Below are 20,586 nucleotides of genomic sequence, written 5' to 3'. Positions count from 1 at the left end.
TCAGAGACAGAAGATTGTGAGGGACAGGCATTCAGAGACAAAGGACAGTGAAGGACAGGCATTCAGAGACAAAGGACAGCGAGGGACAGGCATTCAGAGACAAAGGACAGTGAGGGACAGGAAATTCAGAGACAGAAGACAATGAGGGACAGGCATTCAGAGATAAAGGCCAGTGAGGGACAGGCATTCAGAGACAGAAGACAATGAGGGACAGGCAGTCAGAGACAAAGGACAGCGAGGGACAGGCATTCAGTGACAAAGGACAGTGAGGGACAGGCATTCAGATGCAGAAGACAATGAGGGAGAGGCATTCAGAGACAAACGACAGTGAGGGTCAGGCTTTCAGAGACAAAGGACAGTGAGGGACAGGCATTCAAAGAAAAGGACAGCGAGGGACATGCATTCAAAGAAAAGGACAGAGAGGGACAGGCATTCAAAGAAAAGGACAGTGAGGGACAGGCATTCAGAGACAAAAGAAAGTGAGGGACAGGCATTCAGAGACATAGGACAGTGGGGGACAGGCATTCAGAGACAAAGGACAGTGAGGGACAGGCATTCAGAGACAAAGGACAGTGAGGGACAGGCATTCAAAGAAAAGGACAGCGAGGGACATGCATTCAAAGAAAAGGACAGTGAGGGACAGGCATTCAGAGACAAAGGACAGTGAGGGACAGGCATTCAGGGACAAAGGACAGTGAGGGACAGGCATTCAGAGACAAAGGGCAGTGTGGGACAGGCATTCAGAGACAAAGGACAGTGCGGGACAGGCATTCAGAGACAAAGGACAGTGAGGGACAGACATTCAGAGACAAAGGACAGTGGGGGACAGGCATTCAGAGACAAAGGACAGTGGGGACAGGCATTCAGAGACAAAGGACAGTGAGGGACAGGCATTCAGAGACAAAGGACAGTGAGGGACAGGCATTCAGAGATGTAGGACAGTGAGGGAGAGGCATTCAGAGACAAAGGACAGAGAGGGACAGGCATTCAGAGACAAAAGGCAGTGAGGGACAGGCATTAAGAGACAGACCGTGAGGGACAGGCATTCAGAGACAGAGGACGGTGAGGGACAGGCATTCAGAGGTAGAAGGCAGTGAGGGACATGCATTCAGAAACAACAGGCAGTGAGGGACAGGCATTCAGAGACAAAAAGCAGTGAGGGACAGGCATTCAGAGGGAAAAGGAAGTGAGGGACAGGCATTAAGAGACAGACCGTGAGGGACAGGCATTCAGAGACAAAGGACAGTGAGGGACAGGCATTCAGAGACAAAGGACAGTGAGGGACAGGCATTCAGAGACAAAGGACAGTGAGGGACAGGCATTCAGAGACAAAGGACAGTGAGGGACAGGCATTCAGAGAAAAAGGACGGTGAGGGACAGCCATTCAAAGACAAAAGGACAGTGGGGGACAGGCATTCAAAGACAGAAGACGAGAGACTGGCACTCAGAGAGAAAGGACAGTGAGGACAGGCATTCAGATAAAGGACAGTGGGGGACAGGCATTCAGAGACAAAGGACAGTGAGGGACAGGCATTCAGAGACAAAGGACAGTGAGGGACAGGCATTCAGAGACAAAGGAAAGGGGGGGGACAGGCATTCAGGGACAGAAGACAGCGAGAGACAGACATTCAGAGGTCGAAGGCAGTGAGGGACAGGAATTCAGAGAGGAAAGACCATGAGCGACAGGCATTCAGGGACAGAAGACAGCGAGAGACAGGCATTAAGAAGTAGAAGGCACTGAGGGACAGGCATTCAGAGACAAAAGGCTGAGAGTGAGAGGCATTCAGAGACAAAGGACAGTGGGGGACAGGCATTCAGAGACAAAGGACAGTGAGGGATAGGCATTCAGAGACAAAGGACAGTGAGGGACAGGCATTCAGCGAGAAAAGGCAGTGAGGGACATGCATTCAGAGACAAAAAGCAGTGAGGGACAGGCATTCTTAGACAAAGGAAAGTGAGGGACAGGCATTCAGAGACAGAAGACTGTGAGGGACAGGCATTCAGAGACAGAAGACCGTGAGGGACAGGCATTCAGAGACAAAGGAAAGTGAGGGACAGGCATTCAGAGACAAAGGACAGTGAGGGACAGGCATTCAGGGACAAGGGTCGGTGGGGGACAGGCATTCAGAGACAAAGGACAGTGAGGGACAGGCATTCAGGGACCAAGGACAGTGAGGGACAGGCATTCAGGGACAAAGGACAGTGAGGGACAGACATTCAGGGACAAAGGACAGTGAGGGACAGACATTCAGGGACAAAGGACAGTGAGGTTCAGGCATTCAGTGACAAAGCACAGTGAGGGACAGGCATTCAGAGACAGAAGATCGTGAGGGACAGGCATTCAGAGACAAAAGACATTGAGGGACAGGCATTCAGAGACAAAAGGCAGTGAGGGACAGGCATTCAGAGACAAAGGACAGTGAGGACAGGCATTCAGATAAAGGACAGTGGGGGACAGGCATTCAGAGAAAAAGGACAATGAGGGACAGGCATTCAGAGACAAAGGACAGTGAGGGACAGGCATTCAGAGACAAAGGAAAGTGAGGGACAGTCATTCAGGGACAGAAGTCAGCGAGAGACAGGCATTCAGAGGTAGAAGGCAGTGAGGGACAGGCATTCAGAGAGAAATGACAGTGAGCGACAGGCATTCAGGGACAGAAGACAGCGAGAGACAGGCATTAAGAGGTAGAAGGCAGTGAGGGCAGGCATTCAGGGACAAAAGGCAGAGAGGGAGAGGCATTCAGAGACAAAGGACAGTGGGGGACAGGCATTCAGAGACAAAGGACAGTGAGGGACAGGCATTCAAAGAAAAGGACAGCGAGGGACATGCATTCAAAGAAAAGGACAGAGAGGGACAGGCATTCAAAGAAAAGGACAGTGAGGGACAGGCATTCAGAGACAAAAGAAAGTGAGGGACAGGCATTCAGAGACATAGGACAGTGGGGGACAGGCATTCAGAGACAAAGGACAGTGAGGGACAGGCATTCAGTGAGAAAAGGCAGTGCGGGACATGCATTCAGAGACAAAAAGGAGTGAGGGACAGGCATTCAGAGACAAAGGACAGTGGGGACAGGCATTCAGAGACAAAGGACAGTGAGGGACAGGCATTCAGAGACAAAGGACAGTGAGGGACAGGCATTCAGAGATGTAGGACAGTGAGGGAGAGGCATTCAGAGACAAAGGACAGAGAGGGACAGGCATTCAGAGACAAAAGGCAGTGAGGGACAGGCATTCAGAGACAGACCGTGAGGGACAGGCATTCAGAGACAGAGGACGGTGAGGGACAGGCATTCAGAGGTAGAAGGCAGTGAGGGACATGCATTCAGAAACAACAGGCAGTGAGGGGCAGGCATTCAGAGACAAAAAGCAGTGAGGGACAGGCATTCAGAGGGAAAAGGAAGTGAGGGACAGGCATTAAGAGACAGACCGTGAGGGACAGGCTTTCAGAGACAAAGGACAGTGAGGGACAGGCATTCAGAGACAAAGGACAGTGAGGGACAGGCATTCAGAGACAAAGGACAGTGAGGGACAGGCATTCAGAGACAAAGGAAAGTGAGGGACAGGCATTCAGAGACAAAGGACGGTGAGGGACAGCCATTCAGAGACAAAAGGACAGTGGGGGACAGGCATTCAATGACAGAAGACGAGAGACTGGCACTCAGAGACAAAGGACAGTGAGGGACAGGCATTCAGGGACAAGGGTCGGTGGGGGACAGGCATTCAGAGAAAAAGGACAGTGAGGGACAGGCATTCAGAGACCAAGGACAGTGAGGGATAGGCATTCAGGGACAAAGGACAGTGAGGGACAGACATTCAGGGACAAAGGACAGTGAGGGACAGACATTCAGGGACAAAGGACAGTGAGGTTCAGGCATTCAGTGACAAAGCACAGTGAGGGACAGGCATTCAGAGACAGAAGATCGTGAGGGACAGGCATTCAGAGACAGAAGACCGAGAGGGACAGGCATTCAGCGGGAAAAGGCAGTGAGGGGCATGCATTCAGAGAGAAAAAGCAGTGAGGGACAGGCATTCAAAGACAAAGGAAAGTGAGGGACAGGCATTCAGAGACAAAGGACAGTGAGGGACAGGCATTCAGAGACAAAGGACAGTGAGGGACAGGCACTCAGGGACAAGGGACATTGCAGGACAGGCATTCAGAGACAAAGGACAGTGAGGGACAGGCATTCAGGGACAAAGGACAGTGAGGGACAGACATTCAGGGACAAAGGACAGTGAGGGACAGACATTCAGGGACAAAGGACAGTGAGGGACAGGCATTCAGAGGTAGAAGGCAGTGAGGGACAGGCATTCAGAGACAAAAGGCAGAGAGGGAGAGGCATTCAGAAACAAAGGACAGTGAGGGACAGGCATTCAGAGACAAAGGACAGTGAGGGACAGGCATTCAGTGAGAAAAGGCAGTCAGGGACATGCATTCAGAGACAAAAATGAGTGAGGGACAGGCATTCAGAGAAAAAGGACAGTGAGGGACAGGCATTCAGAGACAAAGGACAGCGAGGGACAGGCATTCAGTGACAAAGGACAGTGAGGGACAGGCATTCAAAGAAAAGGACAGCAAGGGACATGCATTCAAAGAAAAGGACAGTGAGGGACAGGCATTCAGAGACAAAGGACAGTGAGGGACAGGCATTCAGAGACAAAGGACAGTGAGGGACAGGCATTCAGAGACAAAGGACAGTGAGGGACAGGCATTCAGAGACAAAGGACAGTGCGGGACAGGCATTCAGAGACAAAGGACAGTGAGGGACAGGCTTTCAGAGACAAAGGACAGTGAGGGACAGGCATTCAAAGAAAAGGACCGAGGGACATGCATTCAAAGAAAAGGACAGTGAGGGACAGGCATTCAGAGACAAAGGACAGTGAGGGACAGGCATTCAGAGACAAAGGACAGTGAGGGACAGGCATTCAGAGACAGACCGTGAGGGACAGGCATTCAGAGCAAAGGACGGTGAGGGACAGGCATTCAGAGGTAGAAGGCAGTGAGGGACATGCATTCAGAAACAACAGGCAGTGAGGGACAGGCATTCAGAGCGAAAAAGCAGTGAGGGACAGGCATTCAGAGGGAAAAGGAAGTGAGGGACAGGCATTCAGAGACAAAAAGCAGTGAGTGACAGGCATTCACAGACAAAGGACAGTGAGGGACAGCCATTCAGGGACAGAAGACAGCGAGAGACAGGCATTCAGAGGTAGAAGGCAGTGAGGGAGAGGCATTCAGAGACAACAGGCAGTGGGGGACAGTCATTCAGAGACAAAGGAAAGTGAGTGACATGCATTCAGAGAAAAAGGACAGTGAGGGACAGGCATTCAGAGAAAAAGGACAGTGAGGGACAGAAGACAGTGAGAGACAGGCATTCAGAGCAAGAAGGCAGTGAGGGACAGGCATTCAGAGACAACAGGCAGTGAGGGACAGGCATTCAGCGAGAAAAGGCAGTGAGGGACAGGCAATCAGAGACAAAGGAAAGTGAGGGACAGGCATTCAGAGACAAACGACAGTGAGTGACGGGCATTAAGAGACAAAGGACAGCGAGGTACAGGCATTCAGAGACAGAAGAAAGTGAGTGACAGGCATTCAAAGTCAAAGGACAGTGAGGGAGAGGCATTCAAAGACAAAGGACAGTGAGGGACAGGCATTCAGAGACAAAGGGCAGTGAGGGACAGGCATTCAGAGAGAAAAGACAGTGACAGACAAGCATTCAGGGACAGACGACAGCGAGAGTCAGGCATTCAGAGGTAGAAGGCAGTGAGGGACATGCATTCAGAAACAACAGGCAGTGAGGGACAGGCATTCAGAGACAAAACGCAGTGAGGGACAAGCATTCAGAGACAAAAATCATTGAGGGATAGGCATTCAGAGACAGAAGACAATGAGGGACAGGCATTCAAGAAAAGGCCAGTGAGGGACAGGCATTCAGAGACAAAGGACAGTGAGGGACAGGCATTCAAAGAAAAGGACAGCAAGGGATATGCATTCAAAGAAAAGGACAGTGAGGGCCAGGCATTTAAAGAAAAGGAGTGAGGGACAGGCATTCAGAGACCAATGAAAGTGAGGGACAGGCATTCAGAGACAAAGGACAGTGGGGGAGAGGCATTCGGAGAAAAAGGACAGTGAGGGACAGGCATTCAGAGACAAAGGACAGTGAGGGACAGGCATTCAGGGACAAAGGACAGTGAGGGACAGGCATTCAAAGAAAAGGACAGTGAGGGATATGCATTCAAAGAAAAGGACAGTGAGGGACATGCATTTAAAGAAAAGGACAGTGAGGAACAGGCATTCAGAGACCAATGAAAGTGAGGGACAGTCATTCAGGGACAAAGGACAGTGAGGGACAGGCATTCAGGGACAAAGGACAGTGAGGGACAGGCATTCAGATGTAGAAGGCAGTGAGGGACAGGCATGCAGAGAGAAGAGACAGTGAGGGACAGGCATTCAGAGACAATGGACAGTGAGGGACAGGCGTTCAGAGGAAGAAGGCAGTGAGGGACAGGCATTCAGTCAGAAAAGGCAGTGAGGGACAAGCATTCAGAGACAAAGAGCAGTGAGGGACAGGCATTCAGAGACAACAGGCAGTGAGGGACAGGCATTCAGCGAGAAAAGGCAGTGAGGGACAAGCATTCAGAGACAAAAAGCATTGAGGGAAAGGCATTCAGAGACAAAGGCCAGTGAGGGACAGGCATTCAGAGACAAAGGACAGTGAGGGACAGGCATTCAAAGAAAAGGACAGCGAGGGATGTGCATTCAAAGAAAAGGACAGTGAGGAACAGGCATTCAAAGACCAATGAAAGTGAGGGACAGGCATTCAGAGACAAAGGACAGTGAGGGACATGCATTCAGAGACAAAGGACAGTGAGGGACAGGCATTCAGAGACAAAGGACGGTGAGGGACAGGCATACAAAGACAAAAGGACAGTGCGGGACAGGCATTCAAAGACAGAAGATGAGAGACAGGCACTCAGAGACAAAGGACAGTGAGGACAGGCATTCAGAGACAAAGGACAGTGAGGGACAGGCATTCAGAGACAAAGGACAGTGAGGGACAGGCATTCAGGGACAGAAGACAGCGAGAGACAGGCATTCAGAGGTAGAAGGCAGTGAGGGACAGGCATTCAGAGGTAGAAGGCAGTGAGGGACAGGCATTCAGAGACAAAGGACAGTGGGGGACAGGCATTCAGAGACAAAGGACAGTGAGGGACAGGCATTCAGAGACAAAGGACAGTGAGGGACAGGCATTCAGCGAGAAAAGGCAGTGAGGGACATGCATTCAGAGACAAAAAGCAGTGAGGGACAGGCATTCAGAGACAAAGGAAAGTGAGGGACAGGCATTCAGAGACAGAAGACCGTGAGCGACAGGCATTCAGAGACAGAAGACCGAGAGGGACAGGCATTCAGCGGGAAAAGGCAGTGAGGGGCATGCATTCAGAGAGAAAAAGCAGTGAGGGACAGGCATTCAGAGACAAAGGAAAGTGAGGGACAGGCATTCAGAGACAAAGGACAGTGAGGGACAGGCATTCAGAGACAAAGGACAGTGAGGGACAGGCACTCAGGGACAAGGGACATTGCGGGACAGGCATTCAGAGACAAAGGACAGTGAGGGACAGGCATTCAGGGACAAAGGACAGTGAGGGACAGACATTCAGGGACAAAGGACAGTGAGGGACAGACATTCAGGGACAAAGGACAGTGAGGGACAGGCATTCAGAGGTAGAAGGCAGTGAGGGACAGGCATTCAGAGACAAAAGGCAGAGAGGGAGAGGCATTCAGAAACAAAGGACAGTGAGGGACAGGCATTCAGAGACAAAGGACAGTGAGGGACAGGCATTCAGTGAGAAAAGGCAGTCAGGGACATGCATTCAGAGACAAAAATGAGTGAGGGACAGGCATTCAGAGAAAAAGGACAGTGAGGGACAGGCATTCAGAGACAAAGGACAGCGAGGGACAGGCATTCAAAGAAAAGGACAGCAAGGGACATGCATTCAAAGAAAAGGACAGTGAGGGACAGGCATTCAGAGACAAAGGACAGTGAGGGACAGGCATTCAGAGACAAAGGACAGTGAGGGACAGGCATTCAGAGACAAAGGACAGTGAGGGACAGGCATTCAGAGACAAAGGACAGTGCGGGACAGGCATTCAGAGACAAAGGACAGTGAGGGACAGGCTTTCAGAGACAAAGGACAGTGAGGGACAGGCATTCAAAGAAAAGGACCGAGGGACATGCATTCAAAGAAAAGGACAGTGAGGGACAGGCATTCAGAGACAAAGGACAGTGAGGGACAGGCATTCAGAGACAAAGGACAGTGAGGGACAGGCATTCAGAGACAGACCGTGAGGGACAGGCATTCAGAGCAAAGGACGGTGAGGGACAGGCATTCAGAGGTAGAAGGCAGTGAGGGACATGCATTCAGAAACAACAGGCAGTGAGGGACAGGCATTCAGAGCGAAAAAGCAGTGAGGGACAGGCATTCAGAGGGAAAAGGAAGTGAGGGACAGGCATTCAGAGACAAAAAGCAGTGAGTGACAGGCATTCACAGACAAAGGACAGTGAGGGACAGCCATTCAGGGACAGAAGACAGCGAGAGACAGGCATTCAGAGGTAGAAGGCAGTGAGGGAGAGGCATTCAGAGACAACAGGCAGTGGGGGACAGTCATTCAGAGACAAAGGAAAGTGAGTGACAGGCATTCAGAGAAAAAGGACAGTGAGGGACAGGCATTCAGAGAAAAAGGACAGTGAGGGACAGAAGACAGTGAGAGACAGGCATTCAGAGCAAGAAGGCAGTGAGGGACAGGCATTCAGAGACAACAGGCAGTGAGGGACAGGCATTCAGCGAGAAAAGGCAGTGAGGGACAGGCAATCAGAGACAAAGGAAAGTGAGGGACAGGCATTCAGAGACAAACGACAGTGAGTGACGGGCATTAAGAGACAAAGGACAGCGAGGTACAGGCATTCAGAGACAGAAGAAAGTGAGTGACAGGCATTCAAAGTCAAAGGACAGTGAGGGAGAGGCATTCAAAGACAAAGGACAGTGAGGGACAGGCATTCAGAGACAAAGGGCAGTGAGGGACAGGCATTCAGAGAGAAAAGACAGTGACAGACAAGCATTCAGGGACAGACGACAGCGAGAGTCAGGCATTCAGAGGTAGAAGGCAGTGAGGGACATGCATTCAGAAACAACAGGCAGTGAGGGACAGGCATTCAGAGACAAAACGCAGTGAGGGACAGGCATTCAGAGAGAAAAGGAAGTGAGGGACAGGCATTCAGAGACAAAAAGCAGTGAGTGACAGGCATTCACAGACAAAGGACAGTGAGTGACAGGCATCCAGAGAAAAAGGACAGTGAGGGACAGCCATTCAGGGACAGAAGACAGTGAGGGACAGGAATTCAGAGACAACAGGCAGAGAGGGACAGGCATTCAGAGACAAACGACAGTGAGTGACAGGCATTCAGAGACAAAGGACAGTGGGGACAGGCATTCAGAGACAAAGGACAGTGAGGGACAGGCATTCAGAGACAAAGGACAGTGAGGGACAGGCATTCAGAGACAAGGGACAGTGAGGGACAGGCATTCAGAGAGAAAAGACAGTGACAGACAAGCATTCAGGGACAGAAGACAGCGAGAGACAAGCATTCAGAGGTAGAACACAATGAGGGACAGGCATTCAGAGAGAAAAGACAGTGAGTGACAGGCATTCAGGGACAGAAGACAGCGAGAGTCAGGCATTCAGAGGTAGAAGGCAGTGAGGGCCAGGCATTCAGAGACAACAGGCAGTGAGGGACAGGCATTCAGAGACAAAGGACAGTGAGGGACAGGCATTCAGAGACAAAAGGCAGTGAGGGACAGGCATTCAGAGACAGACCGTGAGGGACAGGCATTCAGAGACAAAGGACGGTGAGGGACAGGCATTCAGAGGTAGAAGGCAGTGAGGGACATGCATTCAGAAACAACAGGCAGTGAGGGACAGGCATTCAGCGAGAAAAGACAGTGAGGGGCAGGCAATCAGAGAAAAAGGACATTGAGGGACAGGCATTCAGAGAAAAAGGACATTGAGGGACAGGCATTCAGAGACAAAGGACAGTGAGGGACAGCCATTCAGGGACAGAAGACAGTGAGGGACAGGCATTCAGAGACAACAGGCAGTGAGGGACAGGCAATCAGAGACAAAGGACAGTGAGGGACAGGCATTCAGAGGTAGAAGGCAGTGAGGGACAGGCATGCAGAGAGAAGAGACAGTGAGGGACAGGCATTCAGAGAGAAAGGACAGTGAGGGACAGGCGTTCAGAGGAAGAAGGCAGTGAGGGACAGGCATTCAGAGACAACAGGCAGTGAGGCACAGGCAATCAGTGAGAAAAGACAGTGAGGGACAAGCATTCAGAGACAAATGACAGTGAGGGACAGGAATTCAGAGACAAAGGACAGTGAGGGACAGGCATTCAGGGACAAAGGACCGTGAGGGACAGGCATTCAGAGACAAAGGACAGTGAGGGACAGGCATTCAGAGGAAGAAGGCAGTGAGGGACAGGCATTCAGAGACAACAGGCAGTGAGGGACAGGCAATCAGAGACAAAGGAAAGGGAGGGACAAGCATTCAGAGACAAACGACAGTGAGGGACAGGCATTCAGGGGCAAAGGACAGTGAGGGACTGGCATTCAGGGACAAAGGACAGTGAGGGACAGACATTCAGGGGCAAAGGACAGTGAGGGACAGACATTCAGGGACAAAGGACAGTGAGGTTCAGGCATTCAGAGACAAAGCACCGTGAGGGACAGGCATTCAGAGACAAAGGACAGTGAGGGACGGGAATTCAGAGACAAAGGACAGTGAGGGACAGGCATTCAGAGACAAAGGACAGTGAGGGACAGGCATTCAGCGAGAAAAGGCAGTGAGTGGCATGCATTCAGAGACAAAAAGCAGCGAGGGACAGGCATTCAGCGACAAAGGACAGTGAGGGAGAGGCATTCAGAGACAAAGGACAGTGAGGGACAGGCATTCAGAGACAAAGGACAGTGAGGGACAGGCATTCAGAGACAAAGGACAGTGAGGGACAGGCATTCAGAGACAAAGGACAGTGAGGGACAGGCATTCAGAGACAAAGGACAGTGAGGGACAGGCATTCAGAGACAAAGGACGGTGAGGGACAGGCATTCAGAGACAAAAGGACAGTGGGGGACAGGCATTCAAAGACAGAAGACGAGAGACAGGCACTCAGAGACAAAGGACAGTGAGGACAGGCATTCAGATAAAGGACAGTGAGGGACAGGCATTCAGAAGCAAAGGACAGTGAGGGACAGGCATTCAGGGACAAAGGAAAGTGAGGGACAGGTATTCAGGGACAGAAGACAGCGAGAGACAGGCATTCAGAGGTAGAAGGCAGTGAGGGACAGGAATTCAGAGAGAAAAGGCCGTGAGCGACAGGCATTCAGGGACAGAAGACAGCGAGAGACAGGCATTAAGAGGTAGAAGGCAGTGAGCGACAGGCATTCAGAGACAAAAGGCAGAGAGGGAGAGGCATTCAGAGACAAAGGACAGTGGGGGACAGGCATTGAGAGACAAAGGACAGTGAGGGACAGGCATTCAGAGACAAAAGCAGTGAGGGACAGGCATTCAGAGACAAAGAAAAGTGAGGGACAGGCATTCAGAGACAGAAGACCGTGAGGGACAGGCATTCAGAGACAGAAGACCGTGAGGGACAGGCATTCAGAGACAAAGGATAGTGAGGGACAGGCATTCAGAGACAAAGGACGGTGAGGGACAGGCATTCAGAGACAAAGGACAATGAGGGACAGGCATTCATGGACAAGGGTCAGTGGGGGACAGGCATTCAGAGACAAAGGACAGTGAGGGACAGGCATTCAGGGACAAAGGACAGTGAGGGACAGGCATTCAGGGACAAAGGACAGTGAGGGACAGACATTCAGGGACAAAGGACAGTGAGAGACAGACATTCAGGGACAAAGGACAGTGAGGTTCAGGCATTCAGTGACAAAGCACAGTGAGGGCAGGCATTCAGAGACAAGACAATGAGGGACAGGCACTCAGAGACAGAAGACAATGAGGGACAGGCATTCATAGACAAAAGGAAAGTGAGTGACAGGAATTCAGAGACAAACGGACAGTGAGGGTCAGGTATTGAGAGACAAAAGGACAGTGAGGGACAGGCATTCAGAGACAGAAGACCATGAGGGACAGCCATTCAGAGACAGAAGACTGTGAGGGACAGGCATTCAGAGACAAAAGACATTGAGGGACAGGCATTCAGAGACAAAAGGCAGTGAGGGACAGGCACTCAGAGACAAAGGACAGTGAGGACAGGCATTCAGATAATGGACAGTGGGGGACAGGCATTCAGAGAAAAAGTACAATGAGGGACAGGCATTCAGAGACAAAGGACAGTGAGGGACAGGCATTCAGAGACAAAGGAAAGTGAGGGACAGGCATTCAGGGACAGAAGACAGCGAGAGACAGGCATTCAGAGGCAGATGGCATTGAGGGACAGGCATTCAGAGAGAAATGACAGTGAGCGACAGGCATTCAGGGACAGAAGACAGCGAGAGACAGGCATTAAGAGGTAGAAGGCAGTGAGGGACAGGCATTCAGAGACAAAAGGCAGAGAGGGAGAGGCATTCAGAGACAAAGGACAGTGGGGGACAGGCATTCAGAGACAAAGGACAGTGAGGGACAGGCATTCAGAGACAAAGGACAGTGAGGGACAGGCATTCAGAGACAAAGGACAGCGAGGGACAGGCATTCAGAGACAAAGGACAGTGAGGGACAGGCATTCAGAGACAAAGGACAGTGAGGGACAGGCATTCAGAGACAAAGGAAAGTGAGGGACAGGCATTCAGGGACAGAAGACAGCGAGAGACAGGCATTCAGAGGCAGAAGGCATTGAGGGACAGGCATTCAGAGAGAAATGACAGTGAGCGACAGGCATTCAGGGACAGAAGACAGTGAGAGACAGGCATTAAGATGTAGAAGGCAGTGAGGGACAGGCATTCAGAGACAAAAGGCAGAGAGGGAGAGGCATTCAGAGACAAAGGACAGTGGGGGACAGGCATTCAGAGACAAAGGACAGTGAGGGACAGGCACTCAGAGACAAAGGACAGCGATGGACAGGCATTCAGAGACAAAGGAAAGTGAGGGACAGGCATTCAGAGACAGAAGACTGTGAGGGACAGGCATTCAGAGACAGAACACCGTGAGGGACAGGCATTCAGAGACAAAGGATAGTGAGGGACAGGCATTCAGAGACAAAGGACAGTGAGGGACAGGCATTCAGAGACAAAGGACAGTGAGGGACAGTCATTCAGGGACAAGGGTCAGTGGGGGACAGGCATTCAGAGACAAAGGACAGTGAGGGACAGGCATTCAGGGACAAAGGACAGTGAGGGACAGGCATTCAGGGACAAAGGACAGTGAGGGACAGACATTCAGGGACAAAGGACAGTGAGGGACAGACATTGAGGGACAAAGGACAGTGAGGTTCAGGCATTCAGTGACAAAGCACAGTGAGGGACAGGCATTCACAGACAGAAGATCGTGAGGGACAGGCATTCAGAGACAAAAGACATTGAGGGACAGGCATTCAGAGACAAAGGGCAGTGAGGACAGGCATTCAGATAATGGACAGTGGGGGACAGGCATTCAGAGAAAAAGGACAATGAGGGACAGGCATTCAGAGACAAAGGACAGTGAGGGACAGGCATTCAGAGAAAAAGGAAAGTGAGGGACAGGCATTCAGGGACAGAAGTCAGCGAGAGACAGGCATTCAGAGGTAGAAGGCAGAGAGGGACAGGCATTCAGAGAGAAATGACAGTGAGCGACAGGCATTCAGGGACAGAAGACAGCGAGAGACAGGCATTAAGAGGTAGAAGGCAGTGAGGGCAGGCATTCAGAGGTAGAAGGCAGTGAGGGACAGGCATTCAGAGGTAGAAGGCAGTGAAGGACAGGCATTCAGAGACAAAGGACAGTGGGGGACAGGCATTCAGAGACAAAGGACAGTGAGGGACAGGCATTCAGAGACAAAGGACAGTGAGGGACAGGCATTCAGCGAGAAAAGGCAGTGAGGGACATGCATTCAGAGACAAAAAGCAGTGAGGGACAGGCATTCAGAGACAAAGGAAAGTGAGGGACAGGCATTCAGAGACAGAAGACCGTGAGCGACAGGCATTCAGAGACAGAAGACCGAGAGGGACAGGCATTCAGAGACAAAGGATAGTGAGGGACAGGCATTCAGAGACAAAGGACGGTGAGGGACAGGCATTCAGAGACAAAGGACAGTGGGGGACAGGCATTGAGAGACAAAGGACAGTGAGGGACAGGCATTCAGAGACAAAAGCAGTGAGGGACAGGCATTCAGAGACAAAGAAAAGTGAGGGACAGGCATTCAGAGACAGAAGACCGTGAGGGACAGGCATTCAGAGACAGAAGACCGTGAGGGACAGGCATTCAGAGACAAAGGATAGTGAGGGACAGGCATTCAGAGACAAAGTACGGTGAGGGACAGGCATTCAGAGACAAAGGACAATGAGGGACAGGCATTCATGGACAAGGGTCAGTGGGGGACAGGCATTCAGAGACAAAGGACAGTGAGGGACAGGCATTCAGGGACAAAGGACAGTGAGGGACAGGCATTCAGGGACAAAGGACAGTGAGGGACAGACATTCAGGGACAAAGGACAGTGAGAGACAGACATTCAGGGACAAAGGACAGTGAGGTTCAGGCATTCAGTGACAAAGCACAGTGAGGGACAGGCATTCAGAGACAAGACAATGAGGGACAGGCACTCAGAGACAGAAGACAATGAGGGACAGGCATTCATAGACAAAAGGACAGTGAGTGACAGGAATTCAGAGACAAACGGACAGTGAGGGTCAGGTATTGAGAGACAAAAGGACAGTGAGGGACAGGCATTCAGAGACAGAAGACCATGAGGGACAGCCATTCAGAGACAGAAGACTGTGAGGGACAGGCATTCAGAGACAAAAGACATTGAGGGACAGGCATTCAGAGACAAAAGGCAGTGAGGGACAGGCACTCAGAGACAAAGGACAGTGAGGACAGGCATTCAGATAATGGACAGTGGGGGACAGGCATTCAGAGAAAAAGTACAATGAGGGACAGGCATTCAGAGACAAAGGACAGTGAGGGACAGGCATTCAGAGACAAAGGAAAGTGAGGGACAGGCATTCAGGGACAGAAGACAGCGAGAGACAGGCATTCAGAGGCACATGGCATTGAGGGACAGGCATTCAGAGAGAAATGACAGTGAGCGACAGGCATTCAGGGACAGAAGACAGCGAGAGACAGGCATTAAGAGGTAGAAGGCAGTGAGGGACAGGCATTCAGAGACAAAAGGCAGAGAGGGAGAGGCATTCAGAGACAAAGGACAGTGGGGGACAGGCATTCAGAGACAAAGGACAGTGAGGGACAGGCATTCAGAGACAAAGGACAGTGAGGGACAGGCATTCAGAGACAAAGGACAGCGAGGGACAGGCATTCAGAGACAAAGGACAGTGAGGGACAGGCATTCAGAGACAAAGGACAGTGAGGGACAGGCATTCAGAGACAAAGGAAAGTGAGGGACAGGCATTCAGGGACAGAAGACAGCGAGAGACAGGCATTCAGAGGCAGAAGGCATTGAGGGACAGGCATTCAGAGAGAAATGACAGTGAGCGACAGGCATTCAGGGACAGAAGACAGTGAGAGACAGGCATTAAGATGTAGAAGGCAGTGAGGGACAGGCATTCAGAGAAAAAAGGCAGAGAGGGAGAGGCATTCAGAGACAAAGGACAGTGGGGGACAGGCATTCAGAGACAAAGGACAGTGAGGGACAGGCACTCAGAGACAAAGGACAGCGATGGACAGGCATTCAGAGACAAAGGAAAGTGAGGGACAGGCATTCAGAGACAGAAGACTGTGAGGGACAGGCATTCAGAGACAGAAGACCGTGAGGGACAGGCATTCAGAGACAAAGGATAGTGAGGGACAGGCATTCAGAGACAAAGGACAGTGAGGGACAGGCATTCAGAGACAAAGGACAGTGAGGGACAGTCATTCAGGGACAAGGGTCAGTGGGGGACAGGCATTCAGAGACAAAGGACAGTGAGGGACAGGCATTCAGGGACAAAGGACAGTGAGGGACAGGCATTCAGGGACAAAGGACAGTGAGGGACAGACATTCAGGGACAAAGGACAGTGAGGGACAGACATTGAGGGACAAAGGACAGTGAGGTTCAGGCATTCAGTGACAAAGCACAGTGAGGGACAGGCATTCACAGACAGAAGATCGTGAGGGACAGGCATTCAGAGACAAAAGACATTGAGGGACAGGCATTCAGAGACAAAAGGCAGTGAGGGACAGGCACTCAGAGACAAAGGGCAGTGAGGACAGGCATTCAGATAATGGACAGTGGGGGACAGGCATTCAGAGAAAAAGGACAATGAGGGACAGGCATTCAGAGACAAAGGACAGTGAGGGACAGGCATTCAGAGAAAAAGGAAAGTGAGGGACAGGCATTCAGGGACAGAAGTCAGCGAGAGACAGGCATTCAGAGGTAGAAGGCAGTGAGGGACAGGCATTCAGAGAGAAATGACAGTGAGCGACAGGCATTCAGGGACAGAAGACAGCGAGAGACAGGCATTAAGAGGTAGAAGGCAGTGAGGGCAGGCATTCAGAGGCAAAAGGCAGAGAGGGAGAGGCATTCAGAGACAAAGGACAGTGGGGGACAGGCATTCAGGGACAGAAGACAGCGAGAGACAGGCATTCAGAGGTAGAAGGCAGTGAGGGACAGGCATTCAGAGGTAGAAGGCAGTGAAGGACAGGCATTCAGAGACAAAGGACAGTGGGGGACAGGCATTCAGAGACAAAGGACAGTGAGGGACAGGCATTCAGAGACAAAGGACAGTGAGGGACAGGCATTCAGCGAGAAAAGGCAGTGAGGGACATGCATTCAGAGACAAAAAGCAGTGAGGGACAGGCATTCAGAGACAAAGGAAAGTGAGGGACAGGCATTCAGAGACAGAAGACCGTGAGCGACAGGCATTCAGAGACAGAAGACCGAGAGGGACAGGCATTCAGCGGGAAAAGGCAGTGAGGGGCATGCATTCAGAGAGAAAAAGCAGTGAGGGACAGGCATTCAGAGACAAAGGAAAGTGAGGGACAGGCATTCAGAGACAAAGGACAGTGAGGGACAGGCATTCAGAGACAAAGGACAGTGAGGGACAGGCACTCAGGGACAAGGGACATTGCGGGACAGGCATTCAGAGACAAAGGACAGTGAGGGACAGGCATTCAGGGACAAAGGACAGTGAGGGACAGACATTCAGGGACAAAGGACAGTGAGGGACAGACATTCAGGGACAAAGGACAGTGAGGGACAGGCATTCAGAGGTAGAAGGCAGTGAGGGACAGGCATTCAGAGACAAAAGGCAGAGAGGGAGAGGCATTCAGAAACAAAGGACAGTGAGGGACAGGCATTCAGAGACAAAGGACAGTGAGGGACAGGCATTCAGTGAGAAAAGGCAGTCAGGGACATGCATTCAGAGACAAAAATGTGTGAGGGACAGGCATTCAGAGAAAAAGGACAGTGAGGGACAGGCATTCAGAGACAAAGGACAGCGAGGGACAGGCATTCAGTGACAAAGGACAGTGAGGGACAGGCATTCAAAGAAAAGGACAGCAAGGGACATGCATTCAAAGAAAAGGACAGTGAGGGACAGGCATTCAGAGACAAAGGACAGTGAGGGACAGGCATTCAGAGACAAAGGACAGTGAGGGACAGGCTTTCAGAGACAAAGGACAGTGAGGGACAGGCATTCAGAGACAAAGGACAGTGCGGGACAGGCATTCAGAGACAAAGGACAGTGAGGGACAGGCTTTCAGAGACAAAGGACAGTGAGGGACAGGCATTCAAAGAAAAGGACCGAGGGACATGCATTCAAAGAAAAGGACAGTGAGGGACAGGCATTCAGAGACAAAGGACAGTGAGGGACAGGCATTCAGAGACAAAGGACAGTGAGGGACAGGCATTCAGAGACAGACCGTGAGGGACAGGCATTCAGAGCAAAGGACGGTGAGGGACAGGCATTCAGAGGTAGAAGGCAGTGAGGGACATGCATTCAGAAACAACAGGCAGTGAGGGACAGGCATTCAGAGTGAAAAAGCAGTGAGGGACAGGCATTCAGAGGGAAAAGGAAGTGAGGGACAGGCATTCAGAGACAAAAAGCAGTGAGTGACAGGCATTCACAGACAAAGGACAGTGAGGGACAGCCATTCAGGGACAGAAGACAGCGAGAGACAGGCATTCAGAGGTAGAAGGCAGTGAGGGAGAGGCATTCAGAGACAACAGGCAGTGGGGGACAGTCATTCAGAGACAAAGGAAAGTGAGTGACAGGCATTCAGAGAAAAAGGACAGTGAGGGACAGGCATTCAGAGAAAAAGGACAGTGAGGGACAGAAGACAGTGAGAGACAGGCATTCAGAGCAAGAAGGCAGTGAGGGACAGGCATTCAGAGACAACAGGCAGTGAGGGACAGGCATTCAGCGAGAAAAGGCAGTGAGGGACAGGCAATCAGAGACAAAGGAAAGTGAGGGACAGGCATTCAGAGACAAACGACAGTGAGTGACGGGCATTAAGAGACAAAGGACAGCGAGGTACAGGCATTCAGAGACAGAAGAAAGTGAGTGACAGGCATTCAAAGTCAAAGGACAGTGAGGGAGAGGCATTCAAAGACAAAGGACAGTGAGGGACAGGCATTCAGAGACAAAGGGCAGTGAGGGACAGGCATTCAGAGAGAAAAGACAGTGACAGACAAGCATTCAGGGACAGACGACAGCGAGAGTCAGGCATTCAGAGGTAGAAGGCAGTGAGGGACATGCATTCAGAAACAACAGGCAGTGAGGGACAGGCATTCAGAGACAAAACGCAGTGAGGGACAGGCATTCAGAGAGAAAAGGAAGTGAGGGACAGGCATTCAGAGACAAAAAGCAGTGAGTGACAGGCATTCACAGACAAAGGACAGTGAGTGACAGGCATTCAGAGACAAAGGACAGTGGGGACAGGCATTCAGAGACAAAGGACAGTGAGGAACAGGCATTCAGAGACAAAGGACAGTGAGGGACAGGCATTCAGAGACAAGGGACAGTGAGGGACAGGCATTCAGAGAGAAAAGACAGTGACAGACAAGCATTCAGGGACAGAAGACAGCGAGAGACAAGCATTCAGAGGTAGAACGCAATGAGGGACAGGCATTCAGAGAGAAAAGACAGTGAGCGACAGGCATTCAGGGACAGAAGACAGCGAGAGTCAGGCATTCAGAGGTAGAAGGCAGTGAGGGCCAGGCATTCAGAGACAACAGGCAGTGAGGGACAGGCATTCAGAGACAAAGGACAGTGAGGGACAGGCATTCAGAGACAAAAGGCAGTGAGGGACAGGCATTCAGAGACAGACCGTGAGGGACAGGCATTCAGAGACAAAGGACGGTGAGGGACAGGCATTCAGAGGTAGAAGGCAGTGAGGGACATGCATTCAGAAACAACAGGCAGTGAGGGACAGGCATTCAGCGAGAAAAGACAGTGAGGGGCAGGCAATCAGAGAAAAAGGATATTGAGGGACAGGCATTCAGAGAAAAAGGACATTGAGGGACAGGCATTCAGAGACAAAGGACAGTGAGGGACAGCCATTCAGGGACAGAAGACAGTGAGGGACAGGCATTCAGAGACAACAGGCAGTGAGGGACAGGCATTCAGCGAGAAAAGGCAGTGAGGGACAGGCAATCAGAGACAAAGGACAATGAGGGACAGGCATTCAGAGGTAGAAGGCAGTGAGGGACAGGCATGCAGAGAGAAGAGACAGTGAGGGACAGGCATTCAGAGAGAAAGGACAGTGAGGGACAGGCGTTCAGAGGAAGAAGGCAGTGAGGGACAGGCATTCAGAGACAACAGGCAGTGAGGCACAGGCAATCAGTGAGAAAAGACAGTGAGGGACAAGCATTCAGAGACAAATGACAGTGAGGGACAGGAATTCAGAGACAAAGGACAGTGAGGGACAGGCATTCAGGGACAAAGGACCGTGAGGGACAGGCATTCAGAGACAAAGGACAGTGAGGGACAGGCATTCAGAGGAAGAAGGCAGTGAGGGACAGGCATTCAGAGACAACAGGCAGTGAGGGACAGGCAATCAGAGACAAAGGAAAGGGAGGGACAGGCATTCAGAGACAAACGACAGTGAGGGACAGGCATTCAGGGGCAAAGGACAGTGAGGGACTGGCATTCAGGGACAAAGGACAGTGAGGGACAGACATTCAGGGGCAAAGGACAGTGAGGGACAGACATTCAGGGACAAAGGACAGTGAGGTTCAGGCATTCAGAGACAAAGCACCGTGAGGGACAGGCATTCAGAGACAAAGGACAGTGAGGGACGGGAATTCAGAGACAAAGGACAGTGAGGGACAGGCATTCAGAGACAAAGGACAGTGAGGGACAGGCATTCAGCGAGAAAAGGCAGTGAGTGGCATGCATTCAGAGACAAAAAGCAGCGAGGGACAGGCATTCAGCGACAAAGGACAGTGAGGGA

This window comes from Somniosus microcephalus, chromosome 9 (assembly GCF_052327205.1).
Source record: "Somniosus microcephalus isolate GS21.2 chromosome 9, FLI_Smic_1.0, whole genome shotgun sequence".
NCBI classification, from domain to species: domain Eukaryota; kingdom Metazoa; phylum Chordata; class Chondrichthyes; order Squaliformes; family Somniosidae; genus Somniosus; species Somniosus microcephalus.
The sequence above is the reverse complement of the archived record's forward strand: the minus strand, read 5'-3'. Positions refer to the sequence as shown.